The sequence below is a fragment of the Mauremys mutica genome, chromosome 14, assembly GCF_020497125.1.
Source record: "Mauremys mutica isolate MM-2020 ecotype Southern chromosome 14, ASM2049712v1, whole genome shotgun sequence".
NCBI lineage: Eukaryota > Metazoa > Chordata > Testudines > Geoemydidae > Mauremys > Mauremys mutica.
Genome location: NC_059085.1, coordinates 28,778,125 through 28,802,599, shown reverse-complemented (window position 1 = coordinate 28,802,599; position 24,475 = coordinate 28,778,125). Strand labels below are relative to the sequence as shown.

The window sequence follows — 24,475 nt, the reverse complement described above, 5'->3', positions numbered from 1 at the left end:
AACAAAGATTTTCCAGACACCTCTATTTGACACCTATATCATGAGCCAAGTAGTTTGCTGTTTGATGCTCATATTTGATTTGTATTATGTCTCTGGTTTTTCTTTGGTTTTAAGCTTTCCACTGTGTATATCCTTTGTATGTTTTTAATTAGGTATAAAAATAATCATACAGGAAAGCAATTTACTTGATTCCCCCCCTTTAGGCTTACCGTATTTTTAAAAACAGCTATTTTGGGGTTACACCTCATATCTTCATTCTATACCAGGCTGTTCGGCTCTATACCAAGGAATGACACAAAAGGTGACAAGAGGCAACAAGTCTCAGAGCAATCTGAATCCATGCCAAGCAACAGAGAGAGGCTGTATTTATGGAATCCAGTAGAAGTCAGAGTGTGGCAGCAAATGTGATGCTTGTTTATTGCAGACAGCTATAAATAGTTGTAGTTAACTTTTTAAGTGCAGTGTCAAATTAGCATCAAGTTTGAGCTCTCTTAACACGTGGGACATGCCCTCTGGATTTTAAATATCAATCTTTAAACAAGTGTGAAAAAAAGGAAAAAAAGGCAGGAGCCATCTTTATATGGGATCACCCCCTGCCCACTGTACTGCAGAAAATTAAACAGAGGGAACAGAAGGATAAAGAGCATTAAAAGGTCAATTTAAGCCCCAAAATGTAGGTTTTGTAACAACAAGTATTTAGGAAACGGAGTATCATAGTAACACTCCCAGAAAATTAAAATTAATTTAGTATTTGCTAGGCAGCTACATGGCGATGTCCCCTCTGCTTAATCAAACTGTTGCCCTACGTAATATAGCTTTAGCACTCTACCGTCCCTTACCGTTATTTTCTATTAGCGTATGTGTCTCCCAGCTCTCTTTTCAATCGGACTGTCTATCCCTCCCCGATACCCATTGTCCCAGCTTTCCACACATTTCCTGCTTTGCATGCAACCCATGTCCTTCAAGCATGTGAGAAGGTCAAATACCAGGCATCTTGGCACAAGCAAATACTTTACACCAATTCACATAGGAAAAACATTTCCCCTTTCTTAAAAAAAAGTAGAGCTCCACCAAGTATTCGTACAAAGGGATGAAGTAATGTTTACACTCACTCCTTCTGAAGCATGTCTGTTCCTTTAATGATTACCCACCAAGGCTGAAGATCACCCTCTACTTTGATTTGTCTATCATTATCTATAATTTTGTATACATTATGGTTCTTTGAGGCCCCAACTGAGATTGAGGACCCATAGTGCTAGGTGCTGTACATACACATAAGAAGAGGCAGCCCTTGCCCCAGCCTACAGTATAAACAGACAAGACAGACAAAGGGCGAGAGGTTAAACAGAGGCAGGAGAGGTGGAGTGACTCACTCAATATCACAAGGCAGGTGCATGGCAGAACGGTCAGCAGATTCCAGACCTCCCCAGTCAAATGTCTTATCCAGTGGGCAGTGTTGCCTCAGTAGTCGATGACTGCTGGAGCCACCCAACCCCTCAAATCCTGCTCACTGGCACACCAGGCTTTGGGAATGAGAAGTGCAATGTGGACATTACGTATTTGTGCTTAGTCTTCAAGATGGATAGTCTATAAGAAAAAAAAATGATCTGTGGATGTGGAGAGCTTCACCCTAGAAATGGATGTGTTTCCACAGGAGAAGACAATGAAACAGTTGCACTGTGTTTAGGTTTGAAACCTCTCTCTGAAAATATTGCAAATATTTATTCTTGTGGAGTCAACAAAAGAAGCTGCTACACAAGGAGCAACATACCAAGGCCACTGAGAAGAAAGAAACTTGACCTGAAATTGTGCTTCTGAACATCCCAGCAAACTATAAAGAACAGATTTAATTTTTAAAATTCATAGGGCTGTCAAGCAATTAAAAAAATTAATAGCAATTAATCATGCTGTTAAATAATAGAATACCATTTATTTAAATATTTTGAAAGTTTTCTACATTTTCAAATATATTTCAATTACAGCACAGAATACAAAGGGTACAGTGCTCACTTCATATTTATTTTTATTACAAATATTTGCACTGTAAAAAACAAAAATTTTATTTTTCAATTCACGTAATACAAGTATTGTAGTGCAATCTTTTTATCATGAAAGTTGAACTTATAAATATAGAATTATATACAAAAAATAACTGCATTCAAAATAAAACAATGTAAAACTTTAGAGCCTACAAGTTCACTTAGTCCTACTTCAGCCAATTGCTCAGACAAGCAAGTTTTTTTTACATTTGCTGGAGATAATGCTCCCCACTTCTTGTTCACAATGTCACCTGAAAATGAGAACAGGTGTTTGCATGGCACTTTTGTAGCCAGTGTTGCAAGGTATTTACGTGCCAGATATGCTAAACATTCATATGCCCCTTCATTACTTCAGCCACTATTCCAGAGGACACACGTCCATGATGATGACAGGTTCTGCTCGATAACGATCCAAAGCAGAGTGGACGGATGCATATTTATTTTCATCATTTGAGTCAGATGCCACCATCAGAAGGCTGATTTTCTTTTTTGGTGGTTCAGGTTCTGTAGTTTCCACATCTGCGTGCTGTTCTTTTAAGACTTCTGAAAACAAACTCCACACCTCGTCCCTCTCAGCTTTTGGAGGGCACTTCAGATTCTTAAACCTTGGGACGAGTGCTGTCACTATTTTTAGAAATCTCACATTGGTACCTTCTCTGTGTTTTGTCAAATCTACTGTGAAAGTGTTCTTAAAACGAACGTGCTGGGTCATCATCCGAGACTGCTATAACATGAAATATATGACAGAATGTGGGTAAAATAGAAGAGGAAACATACAATTCTTCCCCAAGAAGTTCAGTCAATAACACATTTTTTTTAATGAGCATGGCAGCATGTCCTCTGGAATGGTGGTCAAAGTATGAAGGGGCATACGAATGTTTAGCATATCTGGCACATAAATACCTTGCAATGCTGGCTACAAAAGTGTCATGCAAATGCCTGTTCTCACTTTCAGGTGACATTGTGAACAAGAAGCGGGCAGCATTATCTCCTGCAAATGTAAACAAACTTATTTGTCTTAGCGATTGGCTGAACAAGAAGTAGGACTGAGTGGATTTGTAGGATCTAAAGTTTTACATTGTTTTGTTTTTTAATGCATTTATGTAACAAAAAAGTCTATGTTTGTAAGTTACACTTTCATGATAAAGAGATTGCACGATAAACATCTCTCTCTGTTACTTGACTGGCTAGAAAGCTTGAAGTCTGCTGTTGTTTAAAGGGACATGGTCAGAATAACAATCATAGTTTAAAAAAGGAGAATGATGTTCATGTTTTACTAGTAACATCTTAAATTATTGGAATGGGAGGAATTTAAAGTTTGTTCCTTTGCTTTTTACCAATGATACTGTGTTTACTTGCATGGAGGGGAATTGAAAAATACTATTTCTTTTATCTATCATTTTTACAGTACAAATATTTGTAATAAAAAATAATATAAAGTGAGCACTGTACACTTTGTATTATGTATGGTAATAGAAATCAATACATTTGAAAATGTAAAAAAAACATCCAAAATATGTAATAAATTTCAGTTGGTATATTGTTTAACAGTGCGATTAATCGTGATTCATTCTTCAGTCATTCTTGTGGCTTCTTCTCTCCAAGTTATCAACATCCTTATTAGATATACTGGCAAAACTTTTAAATGTAAACTAGCCCTTATTCTGAGAGCCACATATTACCTAGTAGCAAGTAGTTTATAATTGCTTACTAAAGAAAGATGAGATGTTACACTATACATACACATTACTTATAGACCATTCCAAAATTCGTTTGGGGCTGATTTTACATGTATTGAAATCAGCGACAAAACTCCCTGTCTAATTGTCTAATAACAATAAGAACTGGGCTCCTAGAGTTTTTCTCTGGATAGGGCCCTAACTCCTGTTTGAAGTCAGAGAGAATTCCACATTGTGCCTGAGGTCAGAATTTGGCCCTTAGTGATTAGAAATTGCTATATTTTGTACTTACAAGCCTGGCATGTTCTTGAGTCATCTGTGTGATTATGCATACAAGATACTTTTTAACAAACAAGAGTGTGTACACAGGCATTTACACTGCACTACAGTGACACAACATAAAGCATTGCAGTTAAACAATGTAAGCTTGACCTAGGCCAAGCTGAGCTGTTTGAGGAGAGTAAACCTGAGCCAAACAAACTCACCTGACTGGGCAAGAAAATACAAATCTAAGTGGCCATTTTAATAGCAAAAAAGCAGACATACAGAAATGAAAGCGAGGGTATGTCACTCACAAATAAACGTAATTACAAAGCCTAGAGACTGTAGCATCTAACACTCCCTAGTTGTCCTCAGGGCTGGCTTAGTGTCACTAAAGGCAGGTTTTTGACTGCTTATTATTAACTGACCATCATGGTTATGCCACATGATATCATACTATATATTTTAAATACACAGCTTTTTAACTTTATTGTAGATATTTTGGCTTTCAGTTCACTAATGCAGCCTTTAGAGCAGCCAGCAGTGGTATGAAAAGTGTTTTGCAAGAGAGGATAATCTCAAGTAAAGCAGCAGCCATCTGCCTGCATGTGAAAAAGAGATGTTTGTTACATAGCTACATAAAGTCTTTCGTATCATTGATATTTACTTAATTATTTATTCAGTTTCCATAGACCTGACCCTATCACCAGGCTTACAGGTGACAAACATTTTTTAAAAACCACATAATAAATCCAAGGTCTACAGTCTGACATTTTATAAGCTTTCACATTTTTTTGTCATAAACACAATATACAATTTCATGGAAATATCAGCTAGAACAAAGCCTATACACAATCTACACAGAAAAACCTCATTTAATATGAGCAAACAAGAATGGGTAGAACACTATAAACACTTAAAGTCTGAGTTTGCTCCAAAGGGCAGCTGAAAATATTGAGTCAGATTCTCTTTCCCTGTACAGGCCCCTTTGGCATCACGTGAGCTCTGCTATGCCAATTGACAGCTGACATAAGTTAGTGCATCCTGGGCGCTACTCTAATATACACTGAGGGTGGGGCAGCTTAAGAATCAGGGAGCCGTAGCTAGCTATAGACTAAATAGACTAAGCTCCTTGAGCCTAACAAAGAAAAGGTTAAGGGATGACTTGATTACACAGTCTATAAGAACCTATATGGGGAAAATTATTTGATAATGGGCTCATAAATCTAGCAGAGAAAGGGATACCACGATCCAATTGCTGGAAGCTGAAACCAGTCAAATTTGGACTGGAAATAAGGTGTGCGTTTTTAATGGTGAGGATAATGGGAACTAATTTACCAAGTGTTGTGGTGAATTCTCCATCACTGACCATTTTCAGATCAAGACTGGATGTTTTAATAAAAGATCAGCTCTAGGAATTCTTTTGGGGCAGTTCTATGGCCTGTTACACAGGAAGTCAGACAAGATGATCAGAATGAGCCCTTCTGGCCTTGGAATCTATGAATCTATACAAACAAAACCCTCCTAGTGCAGTGTACTGGCCAGTATAGCTTATACCAGCTTCCCCCAAGGAAAAATAACCTATACTGGCAAAAGCACTTTTATGTTGATATAACTGTGTCTACTCTAGCCTTTTTACCCACATTGAAGTGTTACAAAAAATAAGCCCTGCCTCCCAAAAGACATTATTGTACCAGTGAAAGTTTCTAATGTAGACCCAGCTCAAAACTTTACATTAATGCCTTTCTGCTACTCACGTGACTCAATATACACAGCAGGTCAGATTTCCAAAGCGTGGCCTTTAGTTTTTCCCCACATGTATTTGTACATGCGAGTGCCAGAAAGTTGAAAACTGAAGGGTTTTTTTCATATTGGATTTATCAATAACAACATCTAGTTGGCAGACATTTAAGATCAGGTAACCAGCTCTTGCTAGCTCCAACACTAGCAAAGCACAGGAGGAGTGTGCCAGACTCCTGGTGAGGTGGTACCACAGTGCAACAAGAATGCAAATTTGCCTTCTGATAAAGATGTTCTTGATTTTGTTCTGGGGAAATAAATTCAGGTATGGAAAAACAGCAAGTATGGCCTGCAGAGATTATACAGTTATACATGATATTGTAGCTTAGCAAAGATGCTATTTGGTAAGAGGAATTGTCATCTTGTGGCACGATCCAGGTATCTTATTTTAGTGGCATTTGTACTGTGGAGAATAGCATATGTGTGAACATAAGACAAAAAACAGAACAACCCCCCCACACCAACATTTAAAGGGACGCTGCAGAGAACTGTCCTAGTATACCTTCTGTTTTCCTAAGTATGCTAAAAAATACCTTAAGGGTTAACACCACTGGACTGCTGGCCATGGGCCTTCCCAGCATTTCTAAGATCTGCCATGTAACAAACTCTTACTGTAAGATTCTTTGGGAACTTGTCTGTATTGGGAAAATGCACCGTTAGAAATTCTATTAAATCATGTTTGAATTAACACAACAAACATGATTTTCACACATAACATAGATAAAGACAGTCATGTTTTAAAATGTTAGCTATAATTATGCATTTTTCCAGTTTATCTTTGCAAACACAGGGCCAAGTTCGTTCAGATCTAGCATTCAAAACTAGAGCTGGGTGAAAATTTACACCAAATAGTTTATTTGCCAAAAAAATACAGTTTTAGTTGACCCAAAATTATACATGAATTCATGCTAAATTCCCCAAATAGTTTTTTATTGGTTGAAACAACTAGAAACGTTTTGGTACCAAAGAAATTAAATGTTTCAGTTTGATCCAACTCAAAATTTGACTTTTCAATTCATTAAAAAAAATTAATGTTTTTGGTTCAGCCCCAAACAATTTTTTTTTCAGTTTTTTTGGATTTGTCAACATTACTCACCCAGCTCTAATAGGAACATGCTTTTTTTTTTTTAAAAACCTCTGCTGACAGAGGTAGTAAAGTCATCCATCCATGAGAATACTAAATAAGATCAGACCTAACATATCTAGGTTACTTATTTGGCCTCCTTTACTCTAGTGTCTCAGCACTCCACCATCTTTAAAAATATTTTATTCTCACCACACCCCACTGAGGTAGAGAAGTGCAATTATCCCAGAGGAACACAGAGATTGATTTTCCCCAGGCTACATAGGAAGCCTGTTGCAGTACAGGGAAGCTAAGTTAGATCTTCCAAATCCCAGCCTAACCACTGGACCAGCCTTCCTCTCAGCACAACCCATGCCATGACCTGTCAAACACTCATCAACACCAATAGGGTACATTGATGCTTATTACCACCAGACGTTCAGCCAGTTTTAAACCCATATTACATTATTCCTATCCAAGTCAACATGAATTAATCTTTCCATTAAAATTTCAGGTTCAGCACTGACTCAGAAGAGTCCTCCTAAACACAGGTGGCATTTTAAACTTTGTAAACGACGATCAGCCAGCTGGGGTTGGGCGGCAAGAACCAGCACTAGTGCCCCCTGACATTCTCAAAGGAGATATCATGGCTCTTCCAAAATGACCCACTCACAGAAAAGGCACCGGGGGAAGTTACTGAGTAGCTCCTACAAATGTCAATCAATGAAAGAAAAAGATTGCTCAAGGCATGGAGTCACAGGCTGATTTGACCCTGTTTTGAAACATGTTTCTATTGTGCATGGAGGGCTGTTGTAGGCAGGGGCGGCTCCAGGCCTCAGCACACCAAGCGCGTGCTTGGAGCGGCAAGCTGCAGGGGGCGCTCTGCCGGCGCCGTGAGGGTGGCAGGCAGGCTGCCTTCCGCGGCTTCGGTTGACTTCCCGCAGGCGTGCCTGCGGAGGGTCAGCTGATCCCGCGGCTTCAGCGGACCTCCCGCAGGCACGCCTGTGGGTGGTCTGCCGAAGCCGCGGGACCAGCGCACCCTCCGCAGGCAGCCTGCCTGCCGTGCTTGAGGTGGCAAAATCCCTAGAGCCGCCCCTGGTTGTAGAATGGTGTTGAATAGTTCTGGAAACCAGTAGTTCTAGAAGCCAATTGAGAATTATATAAATGTTTTTGTTTTTAATGCATTTTTTAAGATTTTTAAGCCTCTTCTACAGCAAGAGATGTCTATTTTGAAGCTCTCTCTGTAGTGAAACAGAAGATGAAAGAAGGGAAACTTTTGTATCAGAGGGTTTTGTATAGAAGAAAATAATGATTTAGGGGAAGAAAGTGATTCAAAATTTACAGATCCATTTAACAGAAAAAAAAAGTTAGAGAGGAGAGTAAGTTGGGTTGTTTTCAGATAAGTTTGAAGTTCAGAAAGTTACAGCAAGGAAGCTCAGAGACAAGTATTTCAGCAGCTGCTCTAAGCATCTTCCTTTTGCAGTTTTCAACAACCTTTCATCACCCTTTCTCAGTGACAGATTCTAAGCGTAACAGGCTACATTCACCTGTGGTTACCCCTTGACTTCAATGGAATCAGTAGGTTAAGTGTGACCCAAAGTTACAGTTTGACTTAAGCAGACAATTCACAGACTCATAATTTGATTGAAATGTTACTTTGATAAAAGATCCATGAACGCTAAGGACTACCCTGGATTTACCGGAGTAAATGAAACCAGAGTAGCAGCAGAGCCCAACAACTGCAAGGTTAACTGTAGGAATTTGGCTGATGTTTTAAAGCAATCTCTTAATGTGCAAAGCAGGATTCTATAATAAAGGCAGTAGAAGGTAATACAGATGTTAACGATATGAATGTGAAAGTGGATGAGTATAATAGAAGACAGTCAAATTAATTCAAAAAAGATTTACTGCTCAATATTAACATACAAAGAAAAATAATATTTATATATATGGTAGAGGGAGACTGAACTCTATTGATCTATATATCTGACCCTTCATTCTCCCATATTCAAAACTCCCCTGGGATATTCCAATTCATTTTGACCCGTCTCCATTCCTTCCTCAATATTATAAAGTAGATATGGCTACAAAACAGAGATCTGCTTTCACCCATGTCCACTAGCACTAAAAATTAGAACTTATATATTACAGTAGAGGAATAGCTTGTTTTTCATATTTTCAGGCTTTCTGGTATGAAATGGCCAAGAGCAGGCATAGCCATCCTCTGTGGCTAGCAGGGATTGGGAATTGTTTCATTAAAAGTAACGTGTTCAAAATATATTAATGATTTCAAACGTGGAGGCTGAAATTGGTTCTAAATATTCATCCACCGAAATGCTGCTAAAAAACCCAAACACCTCTCAGAGGTGCTGCATGGCTTCTACGAATTCCCACAATGGTTTCGCAAGATCTTACAAATGCCTGCTTCAAGTCTAACTCCCTGTATAGTCCTTATTATATGTAACAGGCTAGTTTAGCCCTAGGTCCACACTTGTGCTGAATTATTCCATTGCAGTTGCATTGTCCTCTGGGTACCTATTCCATTCACATAAGAAGACTCAAGTCATGCAAGCATTATGTTACCTTAAATTACACTGAAAGTATCTTCTGTGTTTTCCCCAAAACACCTGGAACCAAATATTCCTGCAGCAGAGGCATGTTTGGATCCAGACCTACCCTTTTACAGATGACCTTTTATAACAACTTGGATCCAAGTGCCCCTGAACTTTGGGTCCATATTTAAACTTTTCCAGTATTTTTATTCAAAAGCGTTGGGCCAGATTCATTCCACTTGAGGCTGCAGGTCTCAGTGGTGGTAAATCTGCCAGGAAGGGGACACAGCAATGCAATGCAAACCACCTACAATCCCCCTCCATACCAAGGGCCTGGAGCCAGGGGCAGGTCCAGGATGGGATAGGGCCAGGCTATCCAGGAGCTCCGCTAGCCAGAAAACTCAACACTTCTCCCAAGCAGCTTCTACAGAAAGGACTCCTGTGAAACCCTGTCTGTGCCCCCAGGGATGACTGACTCCGTTTCTATAACAACGTTAGCGTCTCTGATGGAGGGAGGTGGAGGGGCTTTAAGTATTGTTTACAAGGTTGTTTATTAAAAATAAATAGCCTACAATAGAGCATAGTACAAAGAATACAGTGGGGTTTTTTAAGTGAATCCAAACACGTAGCAAAGCACATTAAGTGTCATATTCTGCAACCCCACCTAAGTTAATAAAGTTATTGCTGGTGCCAATGCTATTCTTAAGTTGCAATGAGAACAGAATTTTGCCCACTAAATCTTTATGCTAAAAACAGCTTATCCATTGATATTCACCATTACCCTGGGAATTTTGATCACGCTGCATCACCGTGGGTGGTATATTTTTTATGCACCTCTGTAAACTTAGGTGGGAGATATAGAAAATGAGCTCATTGCCGGGCACAAGGGTCAAACCGCATTTTTTTCTTGCCTTAGAAGAGGCACAATATCTCAAGGCTGGAGGTCATTTGAGCCTTCAAGCAAACCCCCCCAACACAAATCTTTGTAATAATAGACAGCAATCTCCAGGCCTGCAGGTGATAAGCTATAGTTTTTCAGAAATATCTTATGTACCTCCTGCTGGGCTTTTCTGGCATTCAAGTCAGAGATCAATATTTGGTATAGTGTCCTTCACTGAGCATGAGGTACTATTGTTCTTTGTGTTTGAAAACAGAGTAACTGCTGTTTGTAAAGGTAGTCAGGGCAGCATCAAAAGGAATGCAAAAAGCAGAAAGAAACCAAGATGCACTAAACAAGTGATGATTTTTCAATACAAATTAGTCTAAAAGGTTTTTTCAAATACAAGAAACAATAGAACGTCTTGCAAGCAACACGAGCAGTAACCACCAAATGCTCACAATTAAAGCAAATTCTTTTCAGTGCTTTTGGAGTATTAAAATTGGTCCTTGAAATTAAAACACTCAGAGAAAGTTGTTACCTACGTACAACTTCAATGCTATATCATCTGTGTTTTAAAACATTAGATTATATTTATATAAACAAAACCATTTTTATGGGAAAAGCTTACATATTTCTCACATTACAACTAATAGGGTTTGTAGAAATCTCTCATTTTTAAGTGAAGAATAAGACATGTGTACGTATACACACACACACACACACACACACACAGAGCGGGTGGTGGTGAGAGAAAGAGGGTTGCCACTTCTGAGGTACAAAAAATTGGGACATCCAGAATGATCCTGAGCCCATAAAACTAGACAGCTGACAGTGTGTACTGAGCATCCCTACAGATTTCCCAGAACAGCTACCTCAAAAAAGGGACAACCCAGGGAACCCTTCACACATGACAACCCTTGAGGGAGGACACAGTTAAATCTTATGTTAGAACCTTAACAGAATATTGCCAGATATTAAGACTTTTTTTCTGAAGAACAAAGTGCAATATTCTAATTGCTTACCTTACCAAAGGTTTATTTGTGGGATGTTTTTCATTTCAAAGATTTTTATTTGCAAAACTTATTTTAATCTGAAAGTTATCGTTGTCCTTTTTGGCTTGAGCGTTTGCCAGTTTTCAGAGTCTTTTTGGGTTGTTTCCATTAGGAGGAGAAATTGATTAATGAGTCAGGTATTTCTTTGGTGCAATCTTGTTTATTTATGAAGAATGTACAAAAAGTCCTGTTTCTCTGAACACAGTAGAAACAAACAGCAGGCAGTTTCCCATTTTATAATTTCCGAGCCTGCCTCTCCAGCAAATCCTGTGCCCTAAATTGCTCAGTCTCTCTCTTCTCTCTCAGGGCCATGCTTATGACTGCTTCTTTCACTGTCTGCAGCTTTCTGCCTCTCTCACACACACACCGCACTGCTGCAGTCAATCCTTTAGCCCCTGTGTTTTACAATCAGTCCAGGGAAAAGCCTCAGCCCACACAGCTTAACGTTTTATTGGCCCTGAAGCACATTGCCTTGGGCAGTGGTTTCCTATTATTTCCAGCTATCGCTGTGTAAAAGGACATTTAATTGCTCCTTCCATTTAGCCTGAAAGAAAGGAGCTTAGCATACCCATTAGATTTAATGAAGTCTGTGACTGATCTATATAGATCAGAAGACCCTGGTGATGGCAGCCATAACACCTTCCAGCATAACATGATATAGCAATTAATTAAAAATATAAAACTCTACCTTGTATAGTGAAAGTTCTGGATTAAATGTCTTGGGGTGGGGGGGAACCACTTCATAACCCTAAGAAGAGAGTCAACTCATGTACGTTCACTCTTGGTATAAAAATCAGTAAATACACTGACCCATTTGTCAGTCAAATAGGCTCATATCCACATACAGTGCTGAGGAGTAGCAGGAAGTATTTCCCTGGAAGTCCAACACAAAGCCGGAAAAGAGGGGCTATTTGGGCAAGTAGTATATGGAAGCTTTGTCAGTAACTCTGCATGTATGGTGGTTAGGTACCTGACTGAATACCTGGATCTATGGAGATGATAAACTCTACAGGTGTCCCAGCTCCAGCTGCTCCCTATAGTTCTGTGAAAGGCTTGTGGGTGTCTCTGGAAATACCATACGCTAAGCGATGCCATGGGAGCGCTCAGAAGGTTGTCTTTGTTACAAATCAAAAGTTCTAAGTGACTAGCTCTGAAATTAGCCCCTCCCTCCAAACTCTCTAAACATGTTGAGACCTCACTCCTCATTGCGTTCCCCAGAATAAACCAGAACTGGAGGTCATGTCTCAAAAGCAGCTCTCTGATATTTAAAAAATAAAATAAAAAGCTTTCAGCCAAGGACATGATTTTTCAGACTCCTTTTCTCACGTTCCCATTCCAGTTTCTCCTTTTCCAGTTCCCACTAAACTTCCAGAAGACGGCCTCATCCAGCACAAGCCCAGTGGAAGACTGAACGTGGCATAGTTAGCAAGTGCTTAGAATCAGGTCTGGCGTGGAAAGCAACTTATTACCTTAACTATGGAGTCACTATCAGGGCCAAATAAACCTGGTACTCCCAGATGGGAGTCAGTCATAGGAAATTAAAAGCACCGGCGCCTTTTTTGGCACAATAGCAGATAACCTCTGATGCAGCTTCCTTACTGCTTCACTATAGGACATACTGGTAAGGTCATCTTGGTTCCCACTGGTATCTGCTAAGAATAGGTAGTAAGACTGGTTTTAGGAGTTTTGCTATGCTAAACAAAGTGACAACCCCTCTATCCCTACCAGCCTAAGTCACGTACACAATTTCTTCACTACAGTGGTTCTGGCTTCAGAATATTGTAAAAAAACACACTGGCCCCTCTTGCACCTTATCCGGCACAGGTTCCTAGGCAAGGCAGAGTTTGCTAGCTCTTTCCTGACCCTCAGCTCTCTTGACAGCCAGCCAGATTGCACAAGATCAGCATGAGTGGGAGGTGGAATTCCAGGGGCATCTCGCTATTGCAAGGTGCAAACTCATTAACTGGAACAAGAAAGGCAACACAAGGAAGGAGAAGGGAGAGCAGAGAGGGGTACAAATGACACACATTTTTGCAAGGGAATCTGTTCTTTCTCCCACCTTCTTTGCCAGGGCATTTCCCCCTTACATGCCCTCTTAAACAAGCCCTTCTATTTTATTCAACCCTCTTTCCATGCTGCATGAAGGTGAAACACAGGGTTAACCCAAAGCTCCAATGCTCCCACAGCAGATGCCTCACATTTTGTTCCCTGGCTATTGGCAGAGGCGCCCATGTTTTCACTGATGTAAAGTCAAAAGCCACATTGCTGATGAAAAACAAGCCAAGCAGGGGGCTCTGCCTATCCCAAGCCAGTCACTGCTTCATCAAACAGCACTGTACCTCATTAGGCTCTTTGTAGTCAAAAGTGACACCGAGAAATATCTTGGTTTCTTTATTAATGTGTAGTAACCACAGCAACAAGATTATCACCATGTCAGTCAGCAGCCACCAATGGCCCTCAGCCTCATAGCTTCAAATGGCATTGGTAACAATTTCAGATCAAGATAAATCTGGAATGCAGCCCTGGCTCCAGTTCCACGCTAGCTAAAGCTGTTTGATGAACCGTGCTAAAAAATTGCTGTTTTCGGGGGAGGAGAGGCAGGGGGCAGGTTGCCCTATCGCTCTCATCTTGTGCAGCCCCACTGAGTACACATCTATGTGGGGTCTACAGAGACTGCAGTGTAGTTGCACAGGGCAGAAGCTGAAGGCACTTTATGACCGGCAGCACTTTGTCCTATAGAAGCAGGACGAGCCACAAACTTCAGATCCAGACAATGCAGAACTTCAAAGGAGGGTTGACAGGGTCTCTCCCTCTAAGTGCTCATCTGCACAAGAAGTTACTGCACAGAAAGCCAAGGTGGGAATCTTCATCATGCCAGCTTGCCACACGGTAACGTCCTGTGTGGATACTGCTACAGCAGGGTGAAAGTCCCAGTGTGCGGCTTGGCATGCTATGACAAAGCAGTGTGTGCGAAACTGCACCCCAGGACTTCCAGTGCACTGTAGCAGCAGCCACACAGGACGTTACTGAGCAGCAAGTGGGTGTGCTGTGGATTCACACCTTGGCTTGCTGTGCAGTAACTTGCCATGTAGCTAAGCCCTTGCGTACTTACATGGCCCTTGTCACAGTAGCATCTGAGCATCTTAACCTTTAATGTAGTGAGGGAGGGAAGTACCATTAGCCTTCCTTTACAGATGGGATGCTGAGGCACAGAGAGATTAAGTGACTTGCCCAAGGTCACACAGGATGTCTGTGGGAGAGAGGGGAACCCAGTCTCCCAACTCCCAGGCTAGCACCCTAACCGCTGCAACCATCCTTCCTCTAAGGCAGCAGTTCTCAACCTATTAATCATTGTGGTCCACATATGCAGCCCACAATGTGTTACCTGGGCCACAGGTTGAGAACCACAGCACCCCTCCACACACACACACCCCGCTATATGCGGTGCCCTTAGCCCAAAGACCCCTCCACAGAGTGGGGCCAGGAGCAGAACCCAGTGGCAGGGCTGGGCTGCAGGGACCCCGGACCCTGCCACGCGGGGGTGGGCAACGGCTCCGACCCTGGACCCCGCCACATGGCAGCTCTGTCCCTGAACCCCACCGCCCTAGGCTGCAGCTGTGTGCTAATTGGGACGCATGCAGCCCGTGGGTTCAGAACCACTGCTCTACGGTCTTCCTGACCCCAACCCAATCCTGACCCCAACCCTTAATTTAATGGCTGCTCCCTATCTCTCTAATGGATGAAACCAAAACTCCAGAATCAGACACCCCCCAAACTTCATAACTTGATCTGAATTTTGTGACTTGGACCGATCTCTGGATGAAAGTGGTGTCTGTAAATGTATTTTGTTTTGTTAGCATCGAAAGACTATTTTTACTGAAGAGAAACATAACCCAGTGTCACTCACCCCCTCTATACCCAAAAGGCCCCAATTCTTCAGAACATTCATGCTACGAGCAACAAGCTCATTGTGCTTAGAAAGGGCAGGTCGATTGTCTCTTCTGGCCCAGCCCATACTTTGCATGCCCGTTAAAGACCCACCTGCACACAGCCTGCACCTCAGAAACACACTAGTCTGTGATCAGCATTCAGCAATCAGCAGTGAAAAAGCCAAACAGCTAATCAGGCCTATCCTAATCATCAAGCAGAAGTGATTATGTCAGACCAAGCTGGGGCAGGCACTCAAACAAGCTAGATGGGTTTCATGGGCCTGGGCACTTTTGAACAGTTGTAGATAACATATGAGCCAGAGCTTCAGGGACCAGATCCAGATCCCAATCCCAGCTTTCCCCAAGATTAAGTGGGGTTTTGATCCAGTTTTGGTCCAGGTGCCATCCCTAGTAAAAAGCCATGGAATAAGCAATGTATTTATTAATGTAAAAGGTAACAGGTAAGAAGTTCTCCAGAGGAAAGAGAAGCAGGCAGAGAAATTGATCTTTCCAACCTTGTATTCATTGGAGACATTTGTAACCCCTGTTCCAGCAATACCGTAACACTGCAAGCAACAGCATAGACAAGTCTCAGCCATCCTAACGGAGGTCCCAAAATGTAATCGTGAGCAGGGAATCATCAGGTGGGTGTGTTTCTTGTGTGGTCCCTCGTGGATCAGTTTTTGGCCCCATGCTATTTTTATCACTGACATGCAAAAAAACCCATAAAATCATGACTGATAAAGTCTGCAGATGACTCAACAATTACGGGAAGTGATAAATAATTAAGAGGACAGGTAATCAATACAGCACAACCTGGATCACTCAGTAAGCAAACAAGCATGCAGACAGTGTGTGTTCTAACATGGACAAATGTAGTCATATATTTAGAAACAAAGAACGTTGGCCATACTTACAGGATGGGGGACCTGGAAAGCAACGACTCTGGAAAAAGACTTGGGAATCAGGGTGGACAATCAGCTCAGTATGAGCTCCCAGTGACATGCTGGCCCAAAAGGGCCAGTGCAATCCTTGGGTATCTAAACAGGGAAATATTGAGTAGGAGTAGAGTGATGATATTATTACCTCTATATATGACACTACTGTGACCACGACTGGAATAGTGTTTCCAGTTCTGGTGTCCACAATTCATGCAGGATGTTGACAAATCAGAGAAGAGCCGTGAGAACAATTAAAGGATTGGAAAAACATCCCTTACAGTGAAAGACTCAAGAAGCTAAATCTGTTTAGTTTACCAAAGACAAAGTTATAGACTGATCAAGTCACTCTTAAAACACCTACATGGGGAACAGAAATTTGATAATAGAAGGATCTTCAATCAAGTCAACAAAGATATAACAACAAAAACCAATGGCTGGAAGCCAAAGTTAGACAAATTTAGACTACAAATAAGGTGCACGTTTTTAAGTGAGGGGAATTATCTCTTGGAACAATTGGTTGTGGAGGAGTCTTCATAATTAGAAATTTTTAAATCAAAACTGGATGTTTTTCTAAAATATATGCTCTAGTTCAAATAGGAATTAGCTCAGGGAAGTCCTATAAGAGGCCTCGGTTATGCAGAAGATCAGACTAGATGATCACAATGGTACCTTCTGGCTTTATAATTTATGAAAACCTACTCAGAGCACAATTTTCATGACATGGTAGTAAACACCTTCACCTCTACAAACACTTTGTAGCAGGGTAGCCACAGCATTGCTGGAAGAAGGACTCATTTTTTCCTAGTGTAGCCACATGGTTAACTGAGACAGTAGCAATAATGGAGGGGGCTCCCCTGCTGTAATCCTGGGGTACAATCTCACCAGTTCAGTCTCAGAAGTGGACAGAAGGGGCAAGGAAATGAATAGCTCTTACCTCCTTTGTCATTTATCATAAAATAACCATCGGCTACTGGCCGGCAATGCATGACCAGTGCAAGGGAAGTCACATTTCCACTTCCATCTGTCTAGAAAGGTACCCAGAATAATGGCAAGAACATTCAGATCTGCTGCAGCTTTGTAAGTAAACCAGCTGCCATTATAACTCTCAGTCTTATAAAAGGAATCAAGATAAACACCCTCCTGGGGCCAGAAGTTACCCTTTTAGTCCTTCCGTCCCAGCTCTTCCATCATGCTGGATATTTCGATAATTGCTTCCTTCTAGCACCATCTAATCCTTTCTTAAACATCTTTCCTGTTGGTGCCTGGTCCACCTGTGCTGGTTCTCCCTCCAGTCACTCTCAATGTTTCCTTATGCCTCAGCTAATCTCCTCCCATCTCCTGTGTTTATCTTTACTCCTTGTTTTAACGTTATCACACAGTGAGAATAGGCAGCTTCTTTAACAGATATTATTTCTTTAGAGCATAAGCTAGTCAGGGCAGGAAATCTGTGGCACATTCCAAATATTACATGTAGCACCATAATTCAGTGTTGTCATTGCACTCAAAACCACCCCACCTTGACTACTTTTTTCTGAGCTCTCTCATTTACTCTTATTACAGCAATAGATAGATGTGGTCTAGTGCCCCGGGAACATGACTCGGAACCAGGAATTCATGAGTTCTAATCTTGGCTGATGCTAACTCCCACGTCATTTGACCTCTGCCTCAGGTTTCCTCACCTTGTCAGGTCAGGATAATGCAGACCTACCTACCTCATCGCAGTGAGCAGGATCAGCTAATGCTACTAAAGCTCCTGAAGAGGATACATGCTGCGTAATGAGGCTATTAACCAAGAACTTGATTCTAATAAAAATGAGTTCCCTTAGCAGAGCTGTGAGAAATACAAAGAAGTCTTGTTTTGACTAGTTAATTGAGCAAACATTCCACCCTACCCCAAAATATGCTAGCTATGCTTTTTCACAATTTTTTTTTAAAGAGTGTACATATCACCTTTTAGTACATGCATGTCTCCGCCAGTCTGAGGAGCAAATGTCTGCTGCTGAACTCTGGGGCTCACATGCTTCCCCCCCAATTCCTGCCCGTTTGGAGGGAGGGAATAGTACAACAAAAATGGCAGAAAATTCAAAACTCATCCCTTCCACGTTTTATGAAATGTGCTGTGAATGCATGTCTTTAGAAAAATCCAAACTTTTTTTAATGCCTCTGGTTGTTTTCTGCAACATCACTACTGCAACCTCTGAGCTGTGGCCTCTCCCTCTCTCATCTCCAGTCTCTCCAGAAACGCTGCCTCAGAGCTGCTCTTCACCCCCCAGCGCCCTGACGGTGCTGAACTGGCCTCCTAACTTCTTCCAAATAAAGTCCAAGTGTCTACTCATCACCTTCAAAACTCTCCATAATTCCCTTCCCTGCCTTCATCTCCTCCTACTTCCCCTCATGTCCTCTTTACTATGCCCAAGCTTCATTCAGTTACTCCCTTGATTTCTTTTGCCCTCTGCCACCATTATACTCTCTTTCATGCCACCCCATGGGATCAGCATCCCAATTAACATGTCCAAATGTTCTCCCTCTCTTCCAACATACAACCGAAACCATTTCTGCTCCAAACATCATAGTCCACCCTATCTGCCTAGCTGGTATCACTCTGTATTGTCTGCACTGTATTCTTACACCTTTAGAGCCTGATTCAAAGCCCATTATGTCAACAGAAAGACACCCATTGAGTTGAATGGGCTTTGGATGAAGACTTTAGAGCATAAGCTAGTCAGGGCAGGAAATCTGTGGCTCATTCCAAATATTACATGTAGCACCATAATGTTTACTGCTTTTTTAAACCAAATTGATCAGCTTCAGGATAACCTCTTGATACTGTAATTGTACAAATAGATTAATCATCAAAAATACTAATCACTTTGTAGTTGTGTGAACCTCTCCCTCACCTTTGCTAAAACATAGGCAAAATCCAACAAATACCTCTTCAGATCTTGTGAACACGCATTGTGAGTGATGATTTGACAAGATGGGAAGCAATGGGGAAAAAATACTATCCTAACATAATAAATCAATACATGAATTATGAAAAAATAGGAACCCCTAAATGCTCTGCTCCTCCTTAAACACAGAGGTACAGTCATACTTCACCTTATAAATGACAATGAGCACTAGCACTATATCCTTTCAATATGGCACACAGAAATGGATGCATGAGGGATACAAGACTCTCAACCCTGATAAAGTGTTTTCCCTTGAATTCAGAGATAACCAGCATTCTTTAAGAACAGGAAGTCATGCTAAGGCATATGTAAACTGGATGGCATGTGGGAATAAATGTTTCCTGTATTTCAGGGTGTACAGTACTTCAGATTCTAGTTATGCAAAGATTGCACTCCAGCTTAGACATTCATTCTTTTCTAAAATGTGAAGCTAAATTAACATTTACATGTCATTTTTTTTAAAAGCATGACATTTAGTCTCCATTCTTTTCAAATACCATTTGAGAAAAGTTTCTAACTATTTTACTGAGAACAATAAAAAAAAAATCATATGTGCTGACATAGATTAATGCCAGGATCTTCCAAAGCAGAAGCCCACAGCTAGAGTCCTAAATAAATGGTCTGATTTTTCAAGTGTACTGAGCATCCAGCACCTCCCAAAGAAGCCAGTGGGTACTCAGCACTTTTGAAAAAATCAGACCACTTATTTAGAATTCTAAACATGGACTTGGGAGCCTAACATTGGACTCCTATTTTTAAGAGCATTGGCATCACTATGCAAGTTAAATAGTCCACGCCCAAAGAACAATACACTTCCAGTGTAAATTACTTATCTTAGATTCAGGGGAAGAAAATCATAAAGGGAAGTCTCCACATTAGAACAGTGTATGTGCATCTCTCTTATATCTACCTCAGAAGGCGGGCAGCTGCCACTGCAGAAGGCCGACTCCTTCAGAATCTAGGGAGCGCATCCTCAGGTGCTCATGCATCACTACTTCAGGACAGCTCCTGACAGCCCAACCTGCACCTGGGAACTCAGGACTTGGTTCTTTTCTTTTTACATTTGCATCCCCAAAACCCTTCAGTGGCCATCCCAAAAAAATAACTTCCCTACTTTCAATGTCCCAGGCTATAACAGAGAATCTTTGGGATTCCTTCCTTCCGCTAAGGCAGTGGTGGGCAACCTGCGGTCTGCAGGAAGAGGCCCGGGCTGCAGGGACATGTAGGCCGCCGCTTCCCACAGCTCCCATTGGCTGGGAACGGCGAACCGTGGCCACTGGGAGCTGCAGGCAGCCGTGCAAATGTAAATACATTGTCTGGCGGCCCACCAATGGATTACCCTGATGGGGTGCAGCCCGCAGGCCTCAGGCTGCCCACCACTGCTCTAAGGGCAGGAAATTATAGCCTCTAGCCAGGCTGTAAACAAGTTCCTTCTTGTCCCCAAAACAAAAAAAAAAGTGAAGCTTGTAAGCAAGCTGCTAGTTAAGACACAGCCCCTTTGGAGGTCCTCCCTTTCTCCAAAGCAAGGCTTGGCGACAAGCTGCCAGAAAAGACAGCCTCTTGGGACTTTTGTAAGGCTAGACTGAAACAGAGAAAAACCTGCAGTATCTGAGAAGCACTTGCTCCATGAGAAACAACTGTCCCCAATCCAGTGCTTCCCCTCTTCCACCAGCACCTAGCAAACAATTTCCCTCCCAATGTAAAATGCTCCTATAGATCAGAATAGTGACCACAGCTCCTCCTTATCACTTCTGCAGTGTACTAGGGCCAGTGGATGTGGGGCCTCTTCCATCAGCCTGCCCTAGCATGGCCACCTTTACTAGCTTGCATGGCACCAGTGCGGGAACCTTTTCTTAAGCATATCTTAAGAGATGCAGAGGCACAGCAGCTAAGGCAGTGCAATCCCTTTCTCCTCATACACTGCCTACCCGGAGCTGAACTGGTGCAGAGCGCTTTGCACCAGACCTTCACAGTAGGATGGATTTCGCCCTCAGTGGATCCCATAAATAATCAAGTAAATATTCAGAGAAATAACACATTTCTGTGCTGTGCAGGATTTACACCTGCAATTCTAACCACAAGGAGATAGGTGTTATTCAATATGCTTTGCTTTTCACTGTGCCTGGCATTTCCTCCGACCATGTGGCTCTCCTGGTAGCATTTACTTTTTAGTGCTCATTAAAGATACCAGATTCACAGGCTTGCAGTGGAGCTAGTAGGAAGGTTCCCAATTTCAATGTTTGTTACAAAAAAAATAAATATTGAATGCAAATCCTGAATTTTTACAAAAAGTTTGTTCATTAATGAAAAATTATTGACTTTTTCATAACAATTTTTCCAAGTAAATAGGAAATGTTTCAATTTTTCAACCAGCTCTACCCTGGAGATTGAAATGCTCTTTATTCACAGAACATGTGTAAGTCTTCGCAGGACACTGTGTCTAAATATCAAAACCTATGCACAGGATAAGAGATTTTAAAACATCGGGGAAAAAAAATCATAAAACTTCTAAAAAATATTTTCAATATTTTCTAAAACACTCTGAATAATTTTAAATGCCTTAATAAGATAACAGTTTACCTTTATACTTAATTTAAGTTAGGATACCTCATGACATTCATGTTTTTACCTTTTTGCCAAAAAATGATGTTAGAATGCCATAACAAACTAATGATTTACCTACAGCATTATTTTCTACAGGTATATACACATAGCATTTCAAGGTTCAGATTAAATTAGCCACAGTCTGCAAATTACATTAAAGCCAATTAAAAGGAAAGGTCTAGGTAAAAATATATGGTCATAAATTAATTCTTTTATTATTTCATAAAATATTTGCTTAAAGAAAAAGAAATTCAGGTGTACAATGAACAAATGAATGGTACTTAACGCTAAAGCTGGGTTAAAATTAGGGTGACCAGATAGCAACTGTGAAAAAACAGGATAGGGGATGGTATGTGTGTGTTCTTACTGCTATGTCAGGGTTGGTAAAATTTGATTAACTTACAAACCATACCTTGGTAGTTGAGTCAGATTGCCAAAGGCAAAAATTACATGCATTTAGCACTCTTCTAAATACATATTTAGAAACAAACATGAGTTTACCTGCATCTCTATCACAAAGCATTCATAGTGTTAGCACGGCAGTAGTGCATCGAGACCACAGTCAGGACTGGGGCCCAGTTGTGTTGGAGCTGTACAAAGATGTAGCATAAGACAGTCTCTTCTCCAACGAGCTTTCAATCTATATTTACATTTAACGGCAGATAAAATATCTGAGCCAGAGAGAGAGAGAGAGACTGACAAGACTATGAGAGATGCAAGTGATCAGCATCTCTGGGGATGAGGTTCAAACTTGGGGGTGTGGTGGGGGGAACAAACAAACAGAAAAAATTATCACATCATCATCACAATACTCTAGCCCTTGGTATTTTTGCTTTAAACTGTGTTTTTAGTTTGCATACATTTGTATTATTTACATTACATACATAGTTGTATTATCTGACTTCCCTGTGGCTAACCTAGAGCAACACCGACTATACTGTCTAATGCTGGGAATCCTCCCCTCTGCCTTTTACTAAAATCCTCCTTATAACTGTTGTCCAGGCGACACCTACTGGAAGAATGGGCAATATCAATTTCTGCAGTGGAATGCTTCCACAGTTCTAAAAAAATATCAGCCTATACCACCATAAAGTGAGTGCCTACTGGCTGTCCAGATTCCAGTTCCTTCCAGAACAAAAGCGTACCTCCCCAGTACATCTCCCTACACACACATATACCTGGACAGAGTCCGTAACATTTGGAATAAGATACTCACTTCTCTCTCTTTTCCTTTTTGTTTTAAGCCCAATCAAATACTATCAAGAATTTAAGTGCAACTAAAAGCCCAATCTGTGAAATAGGAGATTAGTGTGGAGGACAATCCTGAACTACTGTACTAGGGGATGGACTAGACCAGGGGTTCTCAACCTTTTTCTTTTTGAGCCCCCGCTCCCGCCCCCGCCCAACATGCTATAAAAACCTCTATGGCCCACCTGTGCCACAACTATTTTCTGCATATAAAAGCCAGGGCTGGAGTTAGCGGGTAGAAAGCAGGGCCCCCTGCCACAGGGCCCCACGCAAAGCTAAGTTGCTCATACTTCTGCTTCAGCTCCGGGCAGGAGGGCTCAGGGCCCCAGGCTTCGGCCCTGCACAGCAGGGCTTAAGCTTTCTGCCCTGGGCCCCAGTGAGTCTAAACACTGGTCCTGCTTGGTGGATCCCCTGAAACTTGCTTGCGGCCCCCCAGGAGGCCCTGAACCCCTGGTTGAGAATCACTGGACTAGATGACCCAGAAGACAACTTCCAGATCTGTTGTAAAAAAATTAATAAATAAATAAAAATCTAGGTTTGAATTGCTAAGTTCACCTCTGAGTATTTATACATAACAGTGGCCCCAAACGAACACTGCTGGTCCAGGTTCTCAGCTAGTGCAAATCAGCAGAGTTCCATTGACCTCAGAGGAGTGGCACCGATATACCAATCGATCTGGCCTCTTATGTACAAACACATGGATACCAGCCAACCCCAAGCAGGGCAAGGAATTTATCTTCCATTTTGCTACTTTCTCATGGGGTGACAATTTATCCTTGGCTAGGTGAAGATAGATGAAGATGATAAGCTGTGCACGGGGGAAGGGATAGCTCAGTGCTTTGAGCATTGGCCTGCTAAACCCAGGGTTGTGAGTTCAATCCCTGAGGGGGCCATCTGGGGAAAAATCAGTACTTGGTCCTGCTAGTGAAAGCAGGGGGCTGGACTTGATGACCTTTCAGGGTCCCTTCCAGCTCTATGAGATAGGTATATCTCCATATATTATTAAGGGGGGAGGGATAGCTCAGTGGTTTGAGCATTGGCCTGCTAAACCAAGGGTTGTGAGTTCAATCCTTGAGGGGGCCATTTAAGGATCTGGGGCTCCCCCATCAACTCTGCTTCTGCCTCTCACCCTGGTGGAGTTCCAGAGTTGACAGGGAATGCATTCAGGGATTGATGTATCACATCTAGACAAGATACAATAGATCAATCACTACCCACTGATCCGGCAGGTAGTGTAGACATACCCCCAGTCTCATAAGATTATTAGGATGAGTCACTATTTAGATGGGAAACCTCCAGAGAAGACAAACAGGTGGGTGCTGCAGAAAGCAGTGTTGGCATTCAGTAGGTAGCCCCTTCCTGCTGAATCACTGCCAAACCATAGCACCAGGGTACTACAAGGAAACACCTAGTGCTGCCTTTCTGACATTCTAACTGCTTATCATCAGAAAAGATTCAATGGCACTTTTCTTAACC

General features: G+C 41.6%; 1 long non-coding RNA gene across 3 annotated transcripts in view; it reads right to left on the bottom strand.

Annotated features, from left to right (window-relative positions):
- LOC123349016 overlaps window positions 1–24,475 on the bottom strand; it is a 65,123-nt gene that overhangs the window by 25,576 nt on the left and 15,072 nt on the right. The window lies entirely within an intron of this gene.